General features: G+C 46.3%; 2 protein-coding genes across 5 annotated transcripts in view; one reads left to right on the forward strand and one right to left on the reverse strand.

Moving 5' to 3' along the window:
* The window catches only part of LRRN3 (leucine rich repeat neuronal 3), a 32,268-nt gene extending 27,296 nt beyond the window's left edge, over positions 1–4,972 (reverse strand). The window contains exon 1 of the mRNA XM_037156080.2: positions 4,461–4,972. The gene's annotated coding sequence lies outside the window, so the exon portion shown is untranslated. The remainder of the gene's footprint in view (positions 1–4,460) is intronic.
* Positions 1–26,778, forward strand: part of IMMP2L (inner mitochondrial membrane peptidase subunit 2) — a 623,205-nt gene that overhangs the window by 313,539 nt on the left and 282,888 nt on the right. The gene's annotated exons all lie outside the window — the stretch shown is intronic.

The raw sequence follows: 26,778 nt of genomic DNA on the forward strand, positions 1-26,778 counted from the left end.
CCCAAAGTTTTTGAGTCAGTTCATGACTATCATCTTAAGTAAAATTTGGAGAGCATATTTAGAAACAGACAGCCATTTGCCAAGAAGAAAAACAAAAAGGGCTGTGACGTTAAGGAGGTGCCCACAAGACGGGCACGTGAGCGTTGGAAAGGAAGAGGTGAGGTAGGGCGGGGGACACAGCAGGGAGAGAGGGCCCCCGTCCTGAAAATGTCCTCCCAGTTCTTCAGTGTGAGTGCAGTAGGGAAGGGAAGCAGGGGTCCTGAGAAGGGTCGCGCATGGAAAGAGGATGCGGGGAGTGCTTTACAGCGAAACCCAGTGAGAGAGGATGCGGGAAGTCCCCAGGATTCCTAGAAAACTCCCAGGGGACCACCCATGGCTGAGTCTCTGCAGGAGAGCCATAGCACCATTATTACTGAGGTGTTTTAAAAACAAGGCAAAGCTCTAATTTTTATGACAGAAGATAGCGGAGTATCCAAAGGATGAATTATGGGTTTCTGGTGTTTGGGTGTTGTATACCCAACACATCATTACTGCCTCTGCCATCGAATGTCTGCTTTTGCTTTTAGATATTTGCAGATCTAAAGACATTGCCTACAAATTTTATTTTATTTTGGCATATATCTATGGACTTGTTCCCCCCCTTTCTGAAAAAAAAAATACTGCCTTTGAGAGACCTAGAAGTCAGCATTTTAGTGGGGTGATGTGGGAACCGTCTCAGGCTTTCTACCCCAGGCAGCCAAGAACAAGCTCTGTGGTTTGGGGCAATGACGTTATAGCCCTGGGGCTCAGTTTCCTCACTTGTGAAATGAGCACATGAGACTGACCACAAAACGTCCTTTTCCATCCTAGAATTCAATTATTGGATGCAAACCTGTTCCCTGTCTTCATTCCCCTATACTGAAGCTATGCAATGCACATTTATGAATTGCACCTTTAAAAATATCACCCGCCCTCATTACAGCCCAAGAGAACTGAACACCAGAGCAAGCAGTTGTGCACACACCTGACAATTACACAGATACGGCAGGTGGCGTGGGGGGGGGCATATCTCTCCACTAAGACTGGAGATGGGACTTGGTCTTCCTTGCTACCCCTGGACTCAACGGCTCTGAGTCACATTTCCTGGGATCTCTTTCTGTCCCTTCCATCAAGTCACAGAAAACACTGGGATTTCTCCCTGTGACTTTCTGTCCTCCGGCACCACCTACTTTCTTTGCTTCAGAATTTGATTTCCTTTGATATTGCAGCCTAAGGGACCATTGTGATCCCGTCGCACTGTCCAGGTGTCCAAGCAGACACCACTGTATCAGAAGAGGTGGGGAGGGGCTTGCCAGCTCCGAACAGCCCCGGTGCAGGGGCCGCCCAGGGATGCTGCCCTGAGTGCTCCCCGCACGGCCCTGTCAGGGCCTCCTCTGGGACAGTGTGGGCAGGCCTTCCAAGTTTCTGCCTCGCGCTATCTGCTCGTCTTCGTTTCATGGGACCAGGCAGGGGTACGCGGGTGGTTCAACCCTCAGAACCAGGTCTCCGTGCAACCGCCGAGTGGGCTGCAGGTGTGTCCGCTGTTTCTCCAGATTGGCTGGAGCAGCGTGGGTCTCGGGGACGCTCTGGGGGCACCCTCGCTGAGGCTGCAGGGAGGGGCCCGTGTTTAGCATGCCATTAGCTTCCTTTCAGCGATCTTGAGATTCATCAACACACACTTCCGCTGTGACCATCTTCAGGGACTAGCAATTAAGGAATAACGTGTAACTGACAGAGGTGTTATTTTTTTAACTCGGGTTTCCAACCTTTCTGATCAACTTAGTTTGCCATACATATCACAGTGCCACATGACACACAGTTTGCCCTCAGGACAAACTCAGGGTGGGGCTGAGGGAAAGTAGACCATCAAACCCATTCTGCGGCCAAGGGGGAAAAAAAAGCAGTGGGTGTAAAAAAAGAACAAAGAAAGAATAAAATACAGCAAGTGAATCACAAGTCAATCATCTTTTTCATACGTCCCTAAACTGCCAGCCTAGAAGTCTGATAATACTGTGTATGAAGCCATTGACAGCAACAACCACAACCAAAGAAAAAATTCCATGTACTAATCAGTATTCTAACTCAGCATGTTGCCTGTGACAACGGACACCCTGAAAAGATGTCCCTTTGAAGCCTGTCTTGCCTGAGAGCGATTATTTCTGTTGTAGCTATGTGACAGGTGGGGGGGGAAGGGGCAGGCTCTAGCTAAGCCTCCCCGGGGTGCTCACATGTTCATCACCTGACATGGGCAGGTGCCGATCAGATTGCCAGACTCACTGGCACACACATCAGGTAACAGCCCCGGGGGTCTGGCCTGACTGCACTTCTCAGACTCCAGTGGACACACTATTGAGCTCCGTGATCCACAGTATACGCATTTATGTGAGCTTCGCCAAGGTTAAGGCGTGAATCTGCTGTTCTTAGGTGTCATTGGTTGCAGTTTTATAACAGGCTGGGTAGGATTTAAGGATGCATGTGTTTGGTATGGAAAGTTTCCCCGGAAGAGGTCTAAGAAATGCTGAAATCAATACCGCAGTGCTACATTCTACAGGAGTTTGAAATCGGAGGTTGACAGTCTGCTTCAAGCCCTTCCTCTAGGTTAGAAACTTAGGAGGCAGCTCCAAATACCAAGTCTGCTCTGTGGCCAACGCAACACCTCTAATGAGGAGCAGAAAAGCAAGTAAAACGGCATTTTCTCTCTGCAATAAATCCACTGTGTGTTTTCTATAGACTGCAAGTGCGTGTGAGGCAGGCGGAGCGAGCCTGCCAATACCGCGAGCTAAAGCCTCAGCCCCATTCGGTTTTCATCGGAGCCGGAGACCTCTCCCTAAACTTGTTCATTCCGCACAGGGAAAATCGAAGCTGCTAGCACACTGGCAGAAGACCTGCTTTATTGTTACCATTTGCAAAGGTCACTGGAATTAATTGGCTTCTTACATTACACATTGTAAATTGGCTCATTTTTTGACACATTTACGGGAAAGTGGCAGGATCTAAGTGGCTGGTTATTATCTTTTGGGGTTTTTTTTGGCTCCTATCATAAACCAGGGAACCAATGATAATTCAGAAATCACAGTCAGAGAAAAAAAAATTGCCTGCAGTTTGAAAGAAGCCGACTCCATTAACTATTGGGTTAGTGGGACTACAGGAAGGCCAGAGCTTCAGAGACGGAATGCAAATCCTCCCTTACTGTCCACGTCTTTACAGGGCCCATTAAAGGGGGCAGTGAGCATCCTCAATTGGCCTTGTCTGTCTGAAAGCATACTCCTAGTATCTGCGCCCTTTTACGAGACTGGAAGCGTAAATTAACCCCACCGTGTTCCTTGAATCATCCATGAATCATGGATGCTCACAGTTTACTGAGAGTAATTCTGTCTCCCAGGAATCGCTTCTGAAACTAACAAGGAGAAACGTCAGTTGCAGGACCAGGGCACACTGCTCTCTAGGTGGGTATTTCAAATCCTTACTTCTTCTCTTCTTATTTTTCATAGTACCCCCTTTTCACCAGATTAGGGAGGTCCTACTCACATTCGTAAGCCTGTGCCCCCTGAAATTCGAGGCACAAAAACAAGGACATATTGTGAAAAACGAATAAATTAGAGGCAGGTGAAGCCATCTAGCTCAATACCAGCAAAGGGGATGTAGCAGTGGGCTTGAGCAAACAAGCCTCTTAAATCGGAGCCCAGCCTCAAAGCCGCCCTGCAGGGAGGCTGTTCATTACCAGGGAAGATAGGAACTCTCCCGGTTGCTGGGATGGCTTCACCCGCTGTGTGTCACTTCCAGCTGCATTAGCAATCAGACGTTGCGCCGTCCCTTCCGACCAGCCACCAGCGAGGGGGTGTTATTAAAGGGAAGTCATTTACCCCAAGCCGCAAGCTGTAGGCTGGCAAAAATTCAGCAACTGTTGGTGACAGTCTCATTCCCCACTCTGCTCTGGTTCCAGAGCTCGACACACAGCAGCGGCGCCTGCATCTGCATCCACTGGGTGCCAGGGAGAAAACTGCCCCGTTTGGGGGATGGGTTTCAAAACCCAGACCGATGGGCGCTCTGCTTTCCCTGACCCACACTGGGAAGAAAAAGGGGCGAGGGGGAATCCGGCCGGCCCCCTGCGCTCCCCTTCTCTCCTTTCCCCGGCCCCCTTGGCGCTCTCTGCCTCCCTTCTCCCGCGGGCACTTCCTTTCTACCCCCGCACTCGTCCTCCGCGGGCCGCCGGCTCGTAAATGCCTGTAGGAGAAGCGAGCACACACGCCGGGCTGGGCAGGCACAGAGCCCGAGGGCTTCGGCGTGTCCATTGCTTCTCAAAAGTAAAAGGGAACGAGGAGGGCTCTTAGAATCCCGACAGGAAGAAAGCAGCACAGCAGAACCGAGCGTAAAAATACACCCCAAACCGAGTGGAGGAGAAACGGAGCCAGTCTCCATGGAAAGGCTTGTTTCCAACTTACCTTGCGAAGCCGGCGCGGCGAGCACAGCAGCACCTCGGCGCCTCTGCGTGTGGATCGGCCGGCTCCCGAGCTGCGGGCATCACATGGCCGTGTTCCTGCCGGGCGTGAAGAGGTGCGTGTGTGTGATCGAGTACACACAGGCATGTGCTGTAGGTGTGCACGCGCGCCCACACGCCTGCCTCCAGCTCGGCGCTCCCCGATGGGAAGGGAGGCGGGCCGCTGGCGCTCGGACGGCCTCGCCCGTCCCGGAATCGCGCTCAGTCGGCCGGCTGGGGCTCCCCGCACCGACAGGACCGGTCCCCGGGGCTCACGGGCCTGCTCCCCGACTCCATGGTAGTTGGCTAGTGGTGCATCGCTCACCCCATCAGCTGTCGCGCTGACATGGTGCTGCCAGCTCGGTGGTCATTAATAACGGAGCACCTCCACTCCCTGCGAGGAGCCAATGGCTCCGGGATGCCGGCAGGGGGCGCTCGCAGCTGCTGCCGCCTGGTTGGCTGAAACGACCTGTCTGTTCTGTGTCCCTGCTGCTTAGGGTAGAATAAATGAAGCAGGTTTGCACATGTTCTGGGGATCGGCGCCCCTCCCTCCCTCCCTCCCTGCCTCCCTCCCCCAACTCCTTGCCTTCTTTCCACCCTTCCCCCCACCCCCTTTTTTTGGAGGGGGAGGAATTTTTGGACAAGTTTTTCCTTTTTTTTTAGGTTATCAGTCTTAGAGAAACTGTTTTCTCTCTGAAAATAGCTGGGTACACCACTTACAAGAATTTCCCAAAGGGTAACCCCCCCACCCCCACCCTGCCCCCACGCCCTGAGGGTCTCAGAGCCTCCGACCGCTTCTCCTCGGAGTTCTGGGAGAGGAGGCAAAGCCGCATCGTTGGGGAAGAGCCGCCCGGGGCTGCTGGCGTGGCGCTCGCCTCTCCATAGGTCCTCCCAGTTTCAGCATATGCGCTTGCTGTTCAGCAACATTGTTTTTAAAGCAGTGGCATTTTCTATCTGGGTTGACCAGATTTTTAAAAATAAAGCATGTTCACAACACTGGCATACGAGGGGGTGTTTTGCAGAATGTGTATTTCCAATTACATTCACTCACTTCTCCTCATGTGATGCACTGAACCTGCCAGCCACACGGGAGCCGGAGCCTGTGGGGCGTTGGGTGTGTGCATGTGTGCACGTGTGTTCAGGGTGTATGTTCTACCATTCTGGGCCAGTATTTCCACGGTAACATATTAAATACTCAAGGAAATGATTTTTCTTTGTTCTTAGACCTATTAACTCGGAATGTATATTTTCCAGGAAAATGTGCTATGTACACTGAATTAGGTAAAAGACTTACTGAATTATCAGAAATTGGGGAAAAGCATAACATTGTATACTTCTGAAAGAACATCTGTGAGTAAATAGTGAACAATTTTTAAACATGTTTGTTGTACCACCTTAATTAGCATACTAGTAAAGCATGTTATTGAGAAGAATGAAACATGGGATTAATTTATCAACAGGTCAAAAATAGACTAAATTCATGATGGAGCCCTAGTTTTGAGAGACTACCCTCTAGTGGGGTAGAAAGAAATGACAATTTTTTTTTGTGTTAGTCCTTCGTTTTCTTGGGGGAAGGAAAAGCCTGGTATCTAATTCCTCCCAAAGTGTTTACTGAAATGACATAGGCCAGTAGTCTGCAGTTATGATTATCATAATACCAGAAAATTAAATAAAACAATGTTATTTCTAACAACTGAATGTTTTTACTCTGTAGTTTTCTTTAAAATGCTTCATGTTTTCCTTATATAAAAATTTACTCAAAGAGTTCCCAAACTTTGGAATATGAATAAACTCAAGATCAAAGTAGTTTCTTGATTAATCTAATAATCTTTATTCCAGACTGTTATTGCAAGCTTTCATTCTTTACCAGGCAGGCTAGGGTTTACTCTGTGAGTGTTAGGGATCTGTGGTTGAGCGACAGGATGTTGTGACGAAGTATCCATACAGAATCCAATGCCCTTGGATAATGGAAGTAACCACCCCCAACACCCCTCCCTCAGTTTTACTCTTTCCAGCTTCAATTTCATACCTATTTCAAATCATTTCAACACTTGCAGGATTCTATTTCCACGTACAAACCAGTTATATTAAAATTGCGATAATTATTTGAGAAAAAGAATATTAGTTTTCTGCCATTGGTTCCTTAAGTATTTCATTTTGCTTGATTGGTATTGACTGTGTAATTGACAAATCCAGTAATCAAACCAATTATAATGTACTCTCGTAATGAAGGTAAGTGGTGATAATCAAACAGGTGATTAAACGACTTTCTTGGTTTCTAGATGAAACCAGCTATCATACCTAATCTTCAAAATTTTAGCCTCTTTCAGGAATCCAAAAATATCCAAGTTTTACCTTTGTGAGAGTGGAATATTTTAAATGCTACCTGGCGCCATATCACTGGGCATCATTTTAACTAAATGGTTACCTTTTTTTGCATCTAGGGGATGAGATTAATTTTATTGTGGTTGTCTTTTTGTTGTAGGCATATTTAAGATAAATTCAAAGGATTTCATACTTGTTTTTATAAATTTAAGGTCATGGGATATTAGGAGTGAGCTTCCAGTGTGAGGGAGAAAACAACTCCAGCTTTGGGTAAAAAGGCTGAGAACTGCGCTCTTTGCTTATAGTTTCCTTTTGCTGCAAGAGCTTTAGCAGCTTAGAAATTGGTGTGCCAGGCAATTGTCACCTGTCAGTCAGGGCTCTCATTTACTGCAAACATGAAAAGTGACTCTCCGAAAAGATATGTTAAAAACTTACCAAGTCATCACATCTTCATGAAGTATCAAATGAAGGCATTAAATTGTGACTGGATATGGACTGCAGGACTTTTGAATCTGTACAGTTGTGACTGGCCATCAGATTAGAGCCAGGGAATCTTAAACCTGCAGTGCCCCACCTTGGCCAGGCGGCTCAGTTGGAGCCCTGTCCCACGCCCCGAAAGGCTGTGGGTTCAGTCCCCAGTCTGGATGCACACCCAGGCCGCAGGTTCAGTCCTGGTCTCGGCATATACGGGAGGTGCTCAGTCCGTGTTTCTCTCTCACATCAGTGTGTCTCTTTCTCTCACCCTTCCTCTCTCCCAAAGACCCACGAACATACCCTTGGGTGAAGAGTGAAAACAAAAACAAAAACAAAAACTCAGTGCTCTGATTCTTGAAAGGTCAAGAGACCTGTCAAAGTGTGGATGGGGGGAGCAGGAATGAGAGCCCGAGGTTTTCTGAGACGTTTTCCTCCATGTCTCCCTCTCTCATCTACTGGGTTGTTGACAGATCTCTCCCTTCTCTTCTTTCCTCCCTTTTTCTCTTTCTTTTTAAGTTTTTTCTTTAGGAACAACTGAAGCTTTAGAGAAGATTACCTTTGGAAATGCACTGTGGTACCTGGATATACCTGTCAGCTACCTTGTAGTAAATGTCAGCAGGGTTTCCTGAATGAATAGTTAGTTCCAATTACAATTTACTAAAATAACTTTAAAACATAAATGAATAATTACAGTCCTTTAATGATGTTGAAAGAGTTCTGCCTTCATTATCAGATATGAAAATACAGGGATAAAGTACATATTTATTCATTGGTTTAAGGTTGAGGTTAATAATTTGTAAAGATGATTGTCATTTCGTGGACTCCTGGGCGATGCGTTCTATTGTTGCTGCTGCAGTTAGACTCTGAGGGCGAGTTCAAGGGCAGACTGCCTGGCCTTGAATGCTACCTGGCTACTCCCTAGTTTTGTGACCCTGAGCAGGAACTTAACATCTGTGCACCTCAGTTTCCTCCAGGATCATTATGAGGATGAGGGTGGAGGATGAAGGTGGATGAGGATTAAGTAAACACTTAGCATGGTGCCTGGAACACACTCAGCTGGCATGAGTGTTGGACACCAGCATTGTTGCCACCATTGTCATCGTCATCACTGTCATCTCCTCTGTATCGTTTGTTCCACCTGTCCTCTGTGTTTGGAAAGCCTTTTCTGCCTCTTACAGCAAGTTCCTGCCTCTCACCCGTCTACCGAGTCCTAAGTCAGTCTGTTTAGTTCAATAGCTGCTTCCACTGTGGAATCTTCTGGGACCCTCTAACCAGATATGATCTCTTACTTGACCCAAAACAGCATTTTTTATCTCTTCGATCACTAATCACTTTTGAAATGTATTCTAATTATTTCTATAATTTGAACCATTTCCCTTTTTAGCTTATAAGGTTCTCCTGGGGGGGCATCTATTTCTTACTCACCTTTAAGCTCTGTAGCGCATAAAGACAAGGAGAAAACATTTGTTGAGTCAAAACTATATGTTTTAAAAGTTATTTACCCTTCACAACATCTTTATAAAATAGGTCTTTTCATTCCCATTGGACTGTGTAGAAACATCTGTTCAGAGAAATTAGCTTACCCGCTCCATATCCCAAAACTATTAAATGACGGAGCTAAAATTTGAACTCAGTTCTGGCGGCCTACAGAGCCTTGGCTCTTTTTACTGCACAAGACACTCAATATTCATTTGTAAAGAGATGCTTGACTGATGACCGAGCCAATGGATTCAACATAGTCAGCAACAAGGGTTGCTAAGAATAAACTACTATTTTAAAGGAATGAATTTTATGCACTGAACAGTGGGTACTTTTGTTCCCATTTGTGGGACAGCGGGTTTTGCTTACTCGGTGTTGATGACAGAATTTTTATTGCCGGCACGATTTGAGAAACGGGGCTCCGAAGAATCGCAGTGCCTAGCGGGGGGGGGGGGATGCGTGGCTGCCATCAGAAAGTGAAATAAGTGCGAGTGGTCACCTACAAGGAGGGGCCCCCACTGTGCCAGGAACCCCTTCAGTGAGAAACAGCAGGGGAGGTGAGTGGCAGGGGCTGTGTGTGCGAAGGTCACACTAAAGAAGGTTGGATCAGATCCTCATCTGCTTTTTCAAGGAGTTTTTAAAAGTAGAATCAGAGAGAAACAATGGGTTTCGCATGGAACTGTAGGTCTTATTTTTCATGAGAGATGTGACTGCAGCTGTGGAATGTAAGTAGTTTCACCACTTGAGGGAATTCACAGTCAAGATCCAGAAAGATGTCAGAAATCAAGGAGGTGAATCAGTGTCCTGTGTCTCTTCCTCAGATTCCTTCCTCCCTCCCCCGTTTACCCTCATCTGTCTCTGTAGGTCCAGCCCTCATCTTGGTTTGTCTCTGCACATCTCCATTCTTTTCTTTCAGAGGACTGACTTTTACTTCTTCTCCAGCCGTGGAAACAGAGAAATAGTAAAGTAATTTTAAAAATATATGTGTATGTAGTTGGTAGATAGATAGGAAAGTAGCTAGAGAGGTAGATGGTTTGTAAGTTGCACAGAGACAGTGGAAAAGAAATATATCGAAAAAGGCCCGATAGTCACCGTGGTGGTAGGTGGTTACCTTTTATGGGGTGTCGGGGGAGTTTATTTCCTTTTGTATTTCTCAAATTTTCTACAGTTGGTACGTATTAGTATATTTATAACCAGAAATAACAGCTATTATTTTCAAGATATGAAATTCTTTTGGGTAGGACTTTACTTCTATAGCTGGTGCTATCTTGTTTAGTAAAATACCCAACCGTCTCAACTTAGTATTCAACTCCATCCATGAGTTCATCATTGAAACAGCAACAACAACAGTGGACAGCATTTGCTGAGCACTCCTTTGCCTACCAGTCTGGTGAGAGTTTCCCATGAATTGTCTCAGTCCATCCTCTCTATTAAAATACCAGGTAGTTATTAGTCTCACTTTACAGATCAGAAAACTGAGGGCTGAGTGTGCAAAAGCTCACCTTGTTGCTCATGGGAGTCGGCACTCAAACCACACTGCATCTGCCTGCAAGGTTGACAGGTGTGACCCCCGTGCGCCCACACTCTGGTACGTCACCCCGTGTGGCTGTCCATCATTCTCGCCATTTCTAACCCCAGTGCCTGCCACCCTGCAGCCACACCCAGGGCCTCAGCCTGTCCCGAGTGAATCCCACGTGGCCCGCTCTCGCCCATTCATTCCTTCCGCGAGCACTGCCAGTTCTGCAGGGCTTCTGCTGGAAACGCCCATCCTTGAAGACGCTCTCTCAGCTCAATGAAAATTAGCATTTTGCTTATTTTATCACATTTTCAATGTACTTTTTATTATCACATTTCTCTTGTTACAACATGTATTCTCATTTACGGTTTATCTAGGCCTAGAAGGTAAGCAACTTGAAAGCAGAATAGGCCCTCTTTGCTTTGTGGTATGCTTAATTAAGTGCAGTTTGCATATGAAAGGCCAGTGCCTTTCGATTAATTAAACCTTACTGGGTGACCTGAGGAGTAATTAACTGCTCTCATCGGTGTGCTGGTTTTGTCCCAACATTTGAGTCAAATCAGAGGATCACTCTGTTAATAAAAGACCTCCCACCACAGGGGATAAGTTCAGTGGGATCAGGGACCTTAGTTGCACTGAAGGTCATTCATAAGGAAGCTATTGTCGATGGAAGAGCGGTGTGTTCTTGGACGTGACCTTCTCCTTGCTGACCACTTCCTCTCTTCATCTTCTGTCCTTAGTACATGTTCAGTGCAGTTGGGTTTGTGTAAGTTTTAGGTTGATGTAAGTTCTAGGCAAACATTATGCCGAGAACCAAGATGGTATGTAAGTTCTAGACAAAAAAACTGAGGACCCAGATGGCCTGAGATAACATTTTGCCTCTTGTCCAAAGTTCTTGTGCAGAATCTGTTGCATGTTTTTCCTTTTTGCCTTTATGTGGGTTCTTTTGTAAACGTGGCTACTGAAAACTATCAGTTTATATTTAAGCAAAAGATCAAGGCAGTGATTTCTGAGCTCGAGAAAGCAAACTTTTTTTTTGTCAGTAAAATATTTATGCATCTAGTCATATTGCACCATCCAGCAGTTGAAGGAAGGGTCATTTGAATTTTCATGAATATTTTGTGTCACTTTTGCTTCACTTCCACTAGATGGGAGAACAAAGGTGACTGATACTCTTCTTGGCTGATTGTCACCTGTCATTGAAGGAGAGCTTGTGAGGTCCGGGGCTGGAGTTCTCTGTCCGCTCCTTCAGTGATTGTTTGTCGAGTTATTCCTTTGGCGTGGGGCAGGCGTTTTCCAGACAGGAGGCCTCTTACTGCACCTGCAAGGTGGCCGAGGAGGGGACTTCTGTGATTCTCACCTACACCGATGCCACAGCTGGAATTCCAGCTCTGAATCTTAAAATTACTTTCACTCAACCTTATCATCCTACTATATTCTGGTAGGGCCATTTTGGGGGGTGGCAGACACTCAGATCTTTGGTTGTTGGACTGCCTTTGGAAATGAGTTGACCGGGTGATTAGGTAAGGTGATTCTGGGCATGTAGCAAGTATCCCATACAGATTTATGTTTGAGGGGTACTGCCCCGTTTATTATCACTCTATATGTTATTCAGGCCTGACTCTCCTGGGATTCAGCCTCTGCACCAGTGGGTTTCTGATTCCGGGAGCTGGATGGGTAGAAGTTCTGGGAAGTACAAAGAATGCTGAAATCACGTCCAATGTGTATGGATAGCTGGGCAGCATTCCAGGGAGGCCTATTGGTGGCATTCATTTACCTCTGCTATGGGCAGAGGTCACCCAAGCGGTCAGGACAAGGGAAAGGGGACTGACTCCTGCCCTTCTCCTCTGTTTGGAGTTGTAAGTAGCTGTCCATACTAAGTGTGCGTAGTGATCAGAATGCTTTTGGCCGTGAGGAAAACAGTCCCTCCCTGTTTAAACTAGTTTAGGTTAAACGTAGGTTAACACTACTGTGCCTGGGTATTTTGGAATCATGCAGTCTCACACGCTCTCATCTGGGCAGAGGGAACCTGGGCCTCAGAGGCACAGTGGCCAGGGACTCAAATACTAGAGATGCTTTCTCTCCTCTCCCCTGTCTGCATCTCTTGGAGTATTGGGTTGATTCTCCTTACACGTCCAGCAGCCTGCCCACCAAGACCTCCCAAGTCCTTCACCTCAGTTTTGCCACCAGAGACAGGCTGGCCCTTTCTCTTAGTTCCAGTTTGAAAAACCTGGGGGGAAGATCTTGGCTAGCACTACTCAGGCTACCTGCTTCTGCGTGGATACAGTATTCTCTCTCATTCTTATCCCCTTCTCTGCCCAAACTAGAGGGTGGGAGACCAGGAGAAGTTGCCCAGGAAAGGGAAGGCGAGCAGTCCAATAGCAGTGACAATGCAGTAACGTTAGACATCATTCACCATGCGCTGTAACCCAGGCCTGGAGCTGAATACGCACTTGACTTCAGCAGCTCTCATTTCTTACCTACAGCAAGATCTTACTGTAGGCAGATCTTGCTTGCCGCCTTCACAGATGAAGACCTACCACATAGGACAGCTTGTAAGTGGCTGAGTCTCGGTCCGAAGCCACTTGTCCCAAGCCTGAGCTTTGAACCTCACACTGTGCTGAGTGTTGTGCCGTTTGTTACCTGATGAGATTATCCATGAGCGCTCACATGGGTTTGTCTGCAGCGCAGTGGTGCAGTCTGGCCGGCAGGCCTCTGCTTCCTGGCCTGGTTGCGTAACCAGCGGGCAGGTTGGCCTGAGCCTGGTCCTTTCTGCTGTCCCCTGAACTGTGGGTGGTCTTTAGCTAAAATCAAAGCCCTCTAACCTTCCCTGGCTGGTATAGCTCAGTGGACTGAGTGCTGGCTGCAAACCAAAGTGTTGCCAGTTCGATTCCCAGTCAGGGCACATGCCTGGGTTGCAGGCCAAGTCCCCCAGTGGGGGGCCACATGAGAGGCAACCACACATTGATGTTTCTCTCCTTCTCTTTCTTCCTCCCTTCCTCTCTAAAAATAAAATATTTTTTAAAAAGCCCCTTCACCATCCATCAGATCCTTGGTCAAGTTGTGCTCTGAAACTAGGCCCTCTGCGGTGCTTGTGGGTAACTGGACGTCCGAGGCAGGGCTCTTCCCAGCCTGCTCCTCATTCCATAGGGTGTTCTCCACCCGAGGAAGGAGGCCTCTGGCGTCCACTCGCATTCCATCACCTGGCTGCCTCCACACCAAACCGCCCAGGTCTTCTCATTTTCCCATTACTCATCGCTGAGCAGGTTTGCTGTCCTTTGCACCGTCTCCCAGGCCTCTTCTTCCATCTCCTCCTCCAGCTGAAATCTAATTTCCTTTCGGGACCTGATGATTGCTCTGACCCTCGGGCTTGGAGAGCACTCCCTTTCCCACGCCCGAGGCCAGTGATATGCAGGTCTGCCCGTGCGTGCACACAAGCGTCCGTGGGAGCTCGTCTTCTCCCATCGCCTGGCTTCCCGGTACCCACTGCAAGCCGTCCACTTCGCCTTCTTTGTAAGGCGCTTCCTACTCCTTGAACTGTCTGATCGCGCTCTCACTCCACATGCCTGCGCCCCTGGCGCCTCACACTGTCTGTGTGAACAGCTGGCCTTCTAAGCTTCCCCTGAACTGGTTTTTATTTCTTTATTATTTACTTCAACTGCTGCAGTCCTGCCTGTTTCCCCAGAGAAGCTCAGGGTCTTTTTGTTTCCTGCTCGGCCTTACAGCCTGGATCCATCCATCCTGTCAGTAACTCCTGCTGATTTTGTCTCCACATTTTCCTGCAGCATCTTTTCTGTCTGCCGGGTCTCCGTCCTCTCATCTCTCGGTTGCTGCACTTGCTGTGAACTTCCTTCCAGCTTCATCTGCTCCAGGCCAGCATCTAGAGCATCCCATATTAAACACAAAGCAAAACAAAAAGCAAAATAAAACAAACAAAAAACACCACCGATGTGTTTCTTATGATAAGCAGAGAAGTATTCCCCGCCCCACAACCTGGCTCTCGGGCCCAAGGCCCCCTACAGGTCCTATGTCGCCCGAGCCACAGAACGAAACGAGTTCCTGTCCGTCCAGCCCCATGCTCATTTTTCTCTCTCCTGGGTCTTCACTGATTCCACCGAGGGCGCTTGGGGTGCCGCCTCCACACCTCACAGTCAGGGCCCCACGTTACTGTAGCAAGGCAGCCTCCCACTGTTCATTCTTCAATCCTCAGTCCACTCTTCTCTCCTGTGGGACATCTGTCCCCTGCCTGGAGCAGCTGGGGTTGGCACTCTCCCTCTGTGCCCACAGCACAGATGAGCTGATCAGAATGCATGACTGAGTCTGCGGATGGATGCGTTTGGAGTAGAGGTCCGATGGGTGAAGTCACAGCATGTTTCAACTCAGCAGCATTCTGTCTGTAAATCTACAATCGTGGCTGCGTAGGTTTGTGCAGATTGACATCAGGGTTCTGCCTTGGTTCGTGTGTGAGCCATTGGCTGTACTCTATGGCTCACTGGTCAGAGACACGCGCTCTGGTTCACAGGGAGACCCGGGCTGCGGACGTGGGCCCCGAGGAGGAGCCCGTCACAAATTCTGGGAAGAAGACCTCTTAACATCATGTCACAACAACATGTCACTGGTGGGGAGTGCTGTTCTGTTTGGTGGCAAGCTTAATATGTTAATTTTTGTTGTTACATTTATTATTGCAGTTGTCCAGGAAATGACAAATGATTTTCCTTGAACTACCCACAAAGGATGGTGGAATAGATCAGAATGTGAAATATATATCACCTTGCACATGCAGCAGTTATGAAAGTATCTCAAATAATAATAGCATTTGTTGAGTGTTAACTACATGCAGAACCCAGGAACGGGGCGAGTGCTGCGTATACCCAGTTTTATTTCTGCAATACTGTGAGGCCGGTAGGCATTGCCCCTTCTCCACAGAGGAGGCAACCGAGCTTCAGAGAGGCCGGCCAACTTTGCGGGCACACAGGATGTGAGGAGCTTGGGCCAGAGCTACAGGTTTCTTCCCCTCAAATGCTGTGTGAGACCCCCTCATTCTCCTCCTGTGGGAAAACTTTTGCTTCCTGTGTTTGCTTGTTTATAAATGACTTCACTGGAGCACACCACCAATGATGTAGCCGCACCTCACTTTTCTCACTTTGAAATCCTCAACCATATTTCCGCTTTCTAACTGGACGACTTCAACACAGTAGGAATGTACCTAGAAACTCTTATCCTCAAAGGCCAGCATTGCATCAACTCCGGTAATTTTTTAAAACTTCCATGTTGGTTTTTTTATTCTAGGATAGTGGAATGCCTTTTAGAGTCAATATTTAAGATGAATAACAATTGGGTTCCTCTATGAAACAAGTCAGCTCTTCCTCTAAGTGTCGTGTTGTCCCAAAATAAGAAAATAAATGGCTTACTAGATAACATGCATAAAACGTGAACATAGCTATACATAAAACTACTTTACTGTTTCATTTTTAAAAATGTATTTGTGACTATAAAACGGCAAAACGTATAGACTTCCCTAACAACGGAATTTCAAAGCTTCATCAAAGACGATCGCTCTGGAGAAAATGGGAGATTAGAGGCCGAGGTCTCTAGGCAGAGACAAAAAGGGACGAGACAGGCTTAGTTAGGTCTTGGAGGCAAGGAAGTTCTTCAAAATACATTCATATGAAAGCGTCATGTGTCTCCTTTGTGAAACCTTGTATCTCTCATTCTCTTCCATGGACAGGATGCAGAAAATGGGTGAATTAACCCTCAGCAGTAAGAGCACTCTTGCATCTTTAGCCTTAACAGTCAACGAATATTCATATTTGGGGTTTCTCCCAGGAGGGAATGTTCCCTGCCAGCCACATGTGGGCTGCAGGGTAGGGAGAACCCTGGCTGGCTGGCCCGAGGGGCAGCCGGGGCTCCCCCACAGTCCCCATTGCTAAGGAAACGGCTCATTTTGTCTGTACGCGCTCTGAATAGATTCTCATTTGAAGTCTAGTGCTCAAACCGTGAGGATTGCATTATGGAGCCGAGAAAGGAATGAAGGGAGGAAAAAATGTTTGAAAGTGCCACCAAGCACTCACAAAGCATCCCACTGTAATGACATTCCAGGAGACAGAAGGTACGTTTATTTTTGCCGCATTCCAAGCTATTTTGGTATTACAGAAGCAAATTCTTTGCCTTTCCGTGTAATGGAAATAAGCAAAGCGGATGTTCTTCTGACCTGTTCTTAATTCCTGCTCTTGCTAGGGTCTCACTCAGAAGTGTGCTGTGGCGCATGGGGAGGACCGGATACAAATTTTCATGGTGATCTGGGTCTGCTTCCTCGGGCTTTGTAACTGAATGGAATAGTGCCATCTCCGTGCCAATAAAAAATTATTTAAATGTTCGGAATCAGACTTCAACATGTGCAGCCTCTAAATTGTCACTGTTACATTCAGAATGGCTACACTGCAAGCTGGTACTTGGAGTTCTTTAAGGAGCATCCAGTTTGGGTTTGAAGTAAGAAAACACTGCTTCTAGAAGGTTCCTGCCCTGCTCTCTTGCTCCTGGTGAAAAGTCAGATGATCTTTTCTTCCTTTCCCTGGAAAGTATGCTGCAGGGACTTTGTTTAGAAAATAACTGCTACCACCGTCATTCCCATTCTTTGACAGAGGCAGTTGACATTTTCTTAAATGTACTGGTGCTGTGAGGACACCCCAATCAGGAGTCGCCATTGCAGGCCACGGAGGTGTTATTAGCTCCATTTCGTGCTCCTGGAATCTTCCATGTATCAATATAGCAGTTACTTTCCAAAGCAGGAATTAACCTACAGTTATGGATTCCTTGATGTTTTACTGTGTAGCTGACACTCCTAGCAGCGAGGTGACTCGTCTTCACGGAAGTAAGAGACCAGACGTTACCCTTGGACTCCAGACTTGAGCCGTGTGCCCTGGGCGGCCCCTGTGTGGGGAAGTGCTCCTGTCCCTCCTGGGAACACCTGTGTTGCTACAGCTGTAGCAACCAGTCCAGAACTCACACACCAGCATAATACGTTTATTTCCTTCATGGATTCTTAAAGGTCAATAAGTGTAAAATTAATAGACATCAAAGCCAGCAGCACTGTCAGAAAGTCTTGGTCTTTTTTTTTTAATGTTTCCTTTTTCTTCGACTTAATGTAAATGTATTGGTAGTTGTGCATTTTCCATACACATATATTTCAAGTAGCTGTCTTCTTCAGCTTTTCTGCCTGACCAAGTTTGAGAAATGCCAATAATCTGAGTTGCTTTCTAGAATTTAACTGCGTCCCAATGCCATTTAAAGGGCCCTCAATTGCAAAGAAAGGCTGGGGAAGTCCATGATTACTGATCCTGTTGGCCACACCCTCACTGGCTCTGAGGACAAGCCTTCACTCGTTTTGGAAACAAACAGCCTGAAGCACCGGCCGTTTCTGATGGAGGGGCCCACGAGCTGCCTCCTTCGTGTGTCAGCATTTCCGCCGTGGAACTAGGACTCATTGTGGAGTTTCTCATTTCATTTGCGTGTGCAAATGGCCCGTATTGGCTCTGCTGTCAAGGTCGGGCAAAGGTCAGGCTGTGTGTCCTTTGGCATCATCGGTACTCAGCATGTGCTGTACACAGTGAGCCTTCGGAGAGACCGAACCTGATTGTCAGAGAGGAGAAAAACAGCCAACTCGGCATTTATAAATGACCCTTCGCCTGACTTGATCGAGCGCTAAATGATGGAAACAGCAAATGGTTAACTCTTAACATCCAGCTCATACACTGTCCACATCTCTTAAGTCACCCATAGCTCTTTGTGAAATAGTCTGTGTGTGTGTGTACGAGTGATGACATCGCACCAAGAGGATGGAGTCATATCTGTCTGTCAAATAGCCTTGTGCTATTTTAGGTCTGCGTGGTTGTATTTGTATTTCATTCTCTTAATGGGGGAATTCTCCACATGTCTCCAGGTACCATGAGTCATCACAGCAGTTCTGTGCTGCCTGCAGCTGTCATATCTGCAGTCCGTGGGAACAGTGGTACATTTCAATTAACACCGAGCATGCTCCTGTTTTGGAGAAGTCAGTCTGGTCTGGCAGACCTAAACTTGTTATTGGGCACGTGGAGTGTGTGCACAGAATCATCCTCAAGGCCGTAGGACCCCTCCCACTGACGTTGTGGGGTGGGAGGCTCTTGGAAGAACCAAGTGTATTTTTTTCCTAGGGAGAAATTAAATGTCATCTGAGGGATTTCTCAAATTATCAGGCTAGACTAAGTTTAAACTAGATAGGACATTCAGTTCGTTTGATCTTCATATAGCTAACAAGTGAATGGCCAGGTACAATAATTACACTGCCCGTAAATAACAGTAAAACAGTACTTTTCTCTCCTCTGTGTATTCCAGACGACCAAACCTAGCTTTGCGTACTCGTTAGTAGGATAATGGCCGCCTCACGTTGGGACGTTGGGTCTTGGCGCCTGGAGGAGAGGTCAGGGTTGCAATAAGAGTTCAGAAGTCCTTGTGTGTCTTCAGATGGGAGCCCTAGGGCAGGCGTGCACAGGGGATGGAAAGGCCTGAGGAGCTGACCCAAGGGTCACTTCCTGTGGACCCCAAGGGGAGAAGCCACCTGAGTTGGGGCAGAAGAAGCAACCAGCAGGAAGGGAGCCCCAGAGCTGGGTGTTAGCCCCGGGAAGGAGGGTGGCTGTTGGAAATGCCCCTGTGATTTGGGGTACGACGGAATATTGACCATCAGACTTGGCAACCACTGGTGTAGATTTATGATGTATGTTAATAAGACCTTTAAGAGTATGAACACAAGGTTTTTAAACTATATATCTAGATTTCCCTGCTTTCAGTACAATGGAACTTCTGAGAATATTACCTTCTAGCCAGTATCGCCATGTCCTGGCTTCCAGGACCTCATCCCCTGTAATTGGCCCTTGGCCAGTCTGTCACCCCATAGAATGGTTCTTACCCTTCACCTTCATGGACTCTGGGTCCCCATTTATGGGGTTTTGTTTGGTTGGTTTTATAGCCCAATGTGCTACAAAACAGTCGTCACTGCTGAGATTTCACGTGATTGCCGTCTTGGCCAGAACCAGAAGTGGAAGGAAAAAGCTGGTATTCAGATGTTTCAGAAGGAAAAAACCTTGTATTTTAAGGAAAACTAGGACTCTACGACCCTCTCCTTTCGTAATCAAGCTCCCTTCACAAGAACATTAGAACATCAGTTTCTAGCAGCAACCACGTGTGTGAAATCCCTGTGAGCAGACTCCCTTTCTCATTAGCTGGCAGGGGGCATGCGTTTAGGCAGAACTGCATCCAGAACCGGGAGCAATAAAGGTGTGCTTGGTGTGCCCAGGTATTCAACACAGGACCAAGACTGGCTAGGTCTTGCTCTAAGCCTTAAGAAATAAAGCTCTTTCAGCTTTGTTAGAATTGACCCTTGCTTTGAAAGATTATTGCAAGTGTACTGTTTATAAAGAGCAAATTAGTATTCTATAAATTCTCTCAAACACTTAAAGAGATAGTCAGCTAAGAGAAAGGCCCTAAACTATTTCATGAGGTGTAATGGTGGGTGGATAGACTAAGTTTCTTATTCTAACTCTAGCTCAATTTAATGTGTTCATTTGGGTTAACAAGTCTGGACCTTTTTTCTGTATCTATAAAATGAGACAGTTAAACTTGGTTGTCTCTGAGGTCCATACTAGCTTTTAGAGACTATCGTTCCAACAAAGACTAGTCAAGCTTACTAGGTAGAATCCAGGAAGTGTCTCCTGCACACAATGATCAGAGCTTTGACCTTATCCTTGATCCAAATGCCAGGCCCGGGCCAGGCCAGTAAACATGTATGTCTTTCCACATAACAAGTTTTTTTTTTCCAATTTCCCTACAAGGATGCCAAAGCTTAATAATTAAAGTAAGTTGGGGTACAGACCATCACAAATGAGTATTTATCTTCCTGAGTGACAAGATCTGCTGCAAAACTGGTAGCACAACCAAGGCAACACCTAAGGGAGATAGATATTTGTTTGAGCAACAGACAGTTAACAGAAGCTCCCCCGCAAGGAAGGGGTGGAGTCCCACACATCACACATCGGGGGGCTCCTAACAATGGACCCAAAATAGCAGTAAAAGCGAAGCCACAGGGAATAATCTCGCACCAGCAAGCAATTAGACTTGATCAGTAAATGGGATTTCTCATTTCAGTTCGCTGTGTTTTTAACGGGAAAATGGCAATTGAGAGAGCACAGCTGAGAACAGTCTCAGGTCCGTGCAAGTGTGCGGGCTTCATGAAGATAAACGGGTCTCAGAAACACAGTTTTCTAACATTTAGGCTTTAATTTTGAAAAAAAATCCCAACTTATAGAAAAGTGGCAAACAGTATGACTATTTCCTAAATATTCTCAACAATGAATAATATTTTGGCGATAGCTCTCTCTCTCTAATTAGGAATCGGAGTTCTTCTGGCTGGACTAATAATCAAAATAACACGAGAGATTAACAGGAGAGAGTGACTAAACTTATCACTTACGAGCGTGTCGGGGTTCTGTAAGAATACGAATTGTACAGACTTCGAACACAGACCACAGGGAAGGCTTACATGCCGTCTTAACTAGGGAGAAGGGGAGGGGGAGGGTGGCCTGGGGCTTCAAAGGGCAGAGTGGCAGTTCACAAGGAGATAGAAAAGCACGTGGTCTGTGAATCACCGTTTGCTGGGGCGTCTTCAACAGTGGGAGACAAGGAGGACTTGGATCATGGGTCCCTCCCTGTCTATCACACCTGGTTCGTGTTCCACGAAAGTCACCTACAAGGACAGCTCCCTTTGGGGACACATCTTCTGTCTGAAATGTTTTAGGTAATGACACCAAGGACAAAGGTTTCGTTTTGTTTTCCTCTGAGTCTTGTGTTTCTGCAAAATAACCAGCTTAAAATTATTGGTGTCCCCAAGAGGCATATTTTGGGATGGCAATCTCTGCTCTCCTCCACACGCACATGTGTGCAGTGTGTAGGTGACTACATGTATGCGCACGTGCACATTGATTATCATTTTCATTGCTATCGTTATTGTTGACGTACTTGAAAGGAAGTTGCAGATTGAAGATCCTTTAGCCCTAAATCCTTTTTAAGTGGTTTTTCTCTTGCATAATCACAATACAGTAGTCAAATTCAGGATTTTAACATCAGTACAGTGCTATTATCTAATATACAGTCCATGTTTGAATTCCACTAATTGTTCCAGTATTACTTTTTAGAGCCATTACTTTGTCCTAACCAGTGGTCCAACCTGGCATCACGTCACCCAGAGTTGTCGTGTCTTTTCTGGCTTCCTTCTCTTTTCATGACATTAATTTTTCTTTTTAACTTTGTAGGATATCCTGTAGTTTGCTAGTGTCCTGATGATTGCACTGGGGGTTTTAGGTTTGGAAAATAATACAAGGTAAGTACATCATGTCAAGAGGCTATCAGTTTGCTGGCATTTAATGATATCAACCTTGACCCCTTAGGCAAGGTGGTGAGTGCCAGGTTTCTTCACTGTCGCACTCACTTTTATTAATTCAACCTTATAAGTTGTGGAAATATTCTATCTTTGTCAACTTTTGCACAGTGGTTTTGGCATGCAGGGATGATTCTCGCCCAAATCAAGTACTGCTGTGATGTTGCAGAAGGGTTATTCGTAACTCCGCCATTGCTCTTACAGTTATTAGTTGGCATCCTGTTGTCAGGAATAATTTCTCTCCCCCCTTCTTGTTCAGTACCAGGAAGGCCTAATGGACTCCTTTCCCCACAGTGAGCTATAAGCTGTCACTCTCATTATTCATTGTGACTCTCACATTGTCTGGGACTTGGCAGTGGGCAGTTGTCCTTTTAAAATGTCCATTCTCCCATTTGTTGTGACCCTGTCAAATCTTCTATGGGCACTTACCATCAACGCGGTCCTGAGAAGTCTGCTGTAAACCTAAACAAATGAATTAAAATCCACACAACATAAAATGAATCATCCGAAGGTGTACAGCGCACAGTTCAGCGGCATTCTGTCCACTCATGGTGCGGCGTGACCACCACCTGTCCCGCCTCCCATCAGCCATTTCCCGCAGCCCCAAGGGGAGCTACACCCACCAGCTAGCCACTCCGCCCGCTCCCTGCCCCTCAGCTCTTGGCCACCGCCGGCCTGCTGCTGTCTCTGGATTTGCCTACTCAGGATATCTAACTTAAATGAAACCATATAACGTGTGACCTTCTGTGGCTGGGTTCTGCCACTGGGCAAATGTTTTCTACATTTACCCACAGTGGAGTCTGTATCAGTGCTCATCCTTTTTATGGCTGGGCAATATTCTTCGGTCTGTATGTCACACATTTTGCTCATCTGTTTATCCACTTAGAAACACTGGAGTTGTTCGCACCTCTTGGCTATTGTGAATAATGGTGCGATGAACACTGATGAATGAGTGTTTGTTTGAAAATCGTTTTCAGTGTTAGGGGTTCTACACCAGGAGGTGGATTTGCTGGGGTGCATGGTAAGTCTGCGTTCACCCTTCTGAGGAGCCACCGAACTGTTTTCTGCGGTGGCTGCACTGTTTCCCTCCCCAGCAGCCCTCTCCGCCCTTGCCAGAGTGTACGAGGTTCCGTTTTCTATTCTCACCGTTCATTCCAGTGGGTGTAAATTGGCATCTTAGAGTTTGCGTTTCTTTAATGCCCATGCTACACATCATTCCATGGACTTGCTGACCATTTGTTTATCTTTTTTCAGAGAAAAAGCTATATATTCGAGTCCTTTGCCCGGTTTCTGAAGTTGGTTGTTTGGATTTTTGTTGTTCAATCGTAAGAGTTCTTTATCTGTTATAAACTCATAATAATCCATATTATTTAAAAACTAAAAAGTACAAATATTTTTAGTCATGATTTTTTCTGATGCGAAATTTAAATTGACAGACTTGAATTAACAATAGTGTCAAGAAACTGTCTAATAAGAAATCCTTTTTACTTGCTTTACTAAAATTCGGAGACATGTCTATATATATGCATAATTAAGAAACATAGGCTTGTCCTATCTTTAAGTGTGTGGGCTCAGTTGGACTTCCACAGGCTGTGTCTGCTGTCCAAGGCGGCTTCGGCGTGGCTGGCGTGGTGGGACCGAGCCTGTGGGGAATCATCCAGTGAATCGGCAGTCCGAACTCAGCTGGGAAGTCATTTTACACTCAGTTAGGATTTCCTACTAAGACTCAGTTCAGCAGAGTTGTAAAGTTTAATTTGCAAAACAACTTCACCTGCCTAAGTTCTTTTTTTTTTTTTGCCAGTATTTCTTATTTGCTCAATCAAAAATTCTCTGATCACCAGTTGCTTTCTAGACAGGTAACATTTTTCTTTAACCAATGCATAAATAAATGGTATCCCTCTCTAGCCATTATTCCTTGTATAATTATTTCCCTATTCTGCATCAGCTGAACACTAATCACTGCTTGCCATGGTGTCCTCAGTGGGCAGCCCTGGGCTGCACCACTTAGCACGCCCGTGGGGCGGTTCGCGGGATATTGAGGGGCTGACGTCCCCTTCGAGGTGGGACCTGCAGCTCATGAAGGTTCCACAGCCCTTCGCGTTTTTTCCACAGTGGAATTTATAGCATTCTTTTCAGTATTCAAAGTTCTTTGACTTGGGGTGGTGAGCACACAATACAACATACAGATGATGTATTATAGAATCGTATATCTGAAACCTATATAATTCTTTTAACAAAAAAAGAGGCTTCTTTCATAGGTGTTTTTCTTACTATGCTTTTATATCTAGTCCTACATTTTTGACAAAATGCAAACTACTTTTCTTAAAACTATTTTCCTTTCAACCTATAAATCTGTGTTGTGAGGTGTTGGATCATACAGGATGGGGAAAAGTAGGTGTACAGTTGTGAGTACACAAAACATGGAGTGTATGCCGGTGTTCTTACTTATTAATCATTGCATTATTTTCCGTAGGAGCCCGGGGGACCTCCTCCTGCCCCACCCTGTCTTTTCACCCTGCTCTGCTCTGTTACGTACAAACTATGTGCACTCTCCCTGGAGGAGGGCAGGGGTGGCTCACACCTGGATGGGAAGCTCCCACGAGGCTGTACCAGAGGTGAAATACGACTTGTTCCCTCGTGGATGTGCAGAGTGGAAGCAGTTTGGGCCTAGAACCTGGTTCAAAAGTACATTCTGGATAGATGCGCCGGAGTCCAGGTTCTCTGAAATTGGTGCAGCTGTTTTTCCACCTTAGCTGTCCCTCCAGGTGGGACTCCAACTCCTGATGGTCCCACCTCCTTTGGGCATCTAGGCCCTCAGTGGTCGTCGGATGGGGACTGGTGCGATGCACAGCCAAGGCCCCGAGGAAGCCATTGCTTTGTGCCTCTGTCTGCTTGGAGCTGCACCAGTCGATGGGGTCATCAGTGCTCATTACTTGCATTAGTTCCCAGGCACCAATCAGACGCATTTAAACATTTCCACATGGAGACACAGAATGTTCTCAGAGAGCCTGGATATCATCCATGACAACCTTCTAATTTTATAGGTGAAAAAACCCAGGTTCATTGCTCTCTATGGTCTATCATTAGTGATTAGTTCATTATTATTAGTCCTCCTTATACCAGATGTTGGAGCTGAAAAGACAGGTAACAAGCATCATGTCCAGTGCTGCCCTCCCCATTCAGACATTGCTAATTGATCAAAGTGACCCTTCCTACGAAGCACAAACCCCCCTTTGCCTGTCCCCCCACTTATTAATGATAAAAACAGAGTTAGTACAAGGGAAGGAGTCTTCTAGTTCAGTCTCCTCAATTCAAAGAAAAATAATAGTGCCATTATTTGCTTAGATTGCAAAAGAAATAGCTTGCTGAGCAGACCCCTGACTCTGTGCCAGAGTGCGTCCACACACCCAGCCTTTCCTCTTCGCCGAGTTCCACCCCAAGTGCTGAGTAAAAAGCAATGCTCTCAAGGAATCCCTCTCTTCTTATTACTGGCAGAGAGATAGTTGGCTTTACCCCCTGATTAGCCCATTAATTCATTGAACAAAAGCACAAAAGGGAGTTGAGTTAGACTTCAGAGATGTCCTTTCTGAAATTAGGGTGACCTCATGGTTTCTTCTGGGAAGTTGGAAGTTCGGAGAATAGACAGGGCGCCTTTCAACATGGCTCCTCTCTAGATTAAATTTAGTTGGAAACGAAAGGGAACTTTTTAATTGTTTTTGTCAGCACAAAGAGGCTTTTCTTCCTATTGCCTACAGCTGCTGTATGTGCTATTATAAACATAAAGGCAAAAATAACTTAAAAAGATAATTTATTATTTTTCTTCAAAATATTCTTAACTCAAGAAACTTTGCTAAATTGTGCAGCCTACATCTCGTGTCTTTTGTCGTTTTACCCCCTACAATTAGAAGGAAAGACTGCTTTACAAAATATTCGTAAAATGAAAAATTTAAGCTGCATATTGATTTCATGAAACAAAGAAGATCAATCACTTTTTTTCCTTAGTGCTGTTTGCATATTAATTTGTATCTGCTTGGAAATGTGAGAAATTACTTCGTAGAGAACACATTCCTCACTGCCAGAGAGTATTGTGAAATGTTCCTTCGCCACACTGAAAAATGCTGCCTGTCAGTCACACACATATTTGCAAAATTATTAGTGATACACAAGATAAATTGAGCCATCTGTCCTCACGCAAACTGCTCGTGTTCCATGTCCTCCCTGGTCCCTGTACAGAGGCACAAGCACACTGACCTCAGAATGTGTGCATGATTTGACATGTGTATGTATTTGTTGCTTTACACTGCAAAGGCCGTCACATTGGTTTATTTCAGGGGCTAGGAAGCCCTCAGGTCGTCTTCTCTGAAGGATGTTGCATCTTCCACATGCCACCCTGCCACAGTCCCAATCTCTTGCTGCAGTCCTTCTGCTAGAGACCATGACCACGCTCGTTCCTGCCTCTCTGCCGATTTGTCTGGCCTGCCTCAACGCCTCTGCCCAATTCCTTCTGCCTGTTGTAATGGCAGAGCACACTGTCTCCCCACACACACACCCGGGGTCAAGTCTCACTTTCTCTCTCACTGTGGGACTTGAATGAGCTATGTTACCCTTCTGGGCCTCTGTTTTCTCATCTCTGCAGTGATGCGATGCTTCCCATGTGGGAGGCTCCCCGCAGCTTCTCAGAATCACCTTCAGGGCTGATAATTTGCTAGGAGCATTCACACCACTTACTGGAAGCCATGAGGTCTGCAGTTACGGTTTGCAGTAGGGCGAGGATGCAGATAAAATCCACCAGTGAAAGAAGCAGAGAACGCAGGGCCTGAGAGGGAACCAAATGCTAAGGTTCCCTTATCCTGTCCCGGTGGAGTCAGGATGTGCTCTTTTCCTGGGGTCAGTGTGTGACAGCAGTCACGTGCTGTTACCAGCCAGGGAAGCTCACCTGGGCCAAGGTGTTCAGAGTTCCCGTTGGGACTCGATGACACGGGCGGGGTTGACTGGTTGCCAGAGTCATTGATCTTAGTCTCT

Source organism: Artibeus jamaicensis, unplaced genomic scaffold (assembly GCF_021234435.1).
Source record: "Artibeus jamaicensis isolate MK-2021 breed Jamaican fruit bat unplaced genomic scaffold, CSHL_Jam_final contig_1016, whole genome shotgun sequence".
NCBI classification, from domain to species: domain Eukaryota; kingdom Metazoa; phylum Chordata; class Mammalia; order Chiroptera; family Phyllostomidae; genus Artibeus; species Artibeus jamaicensis.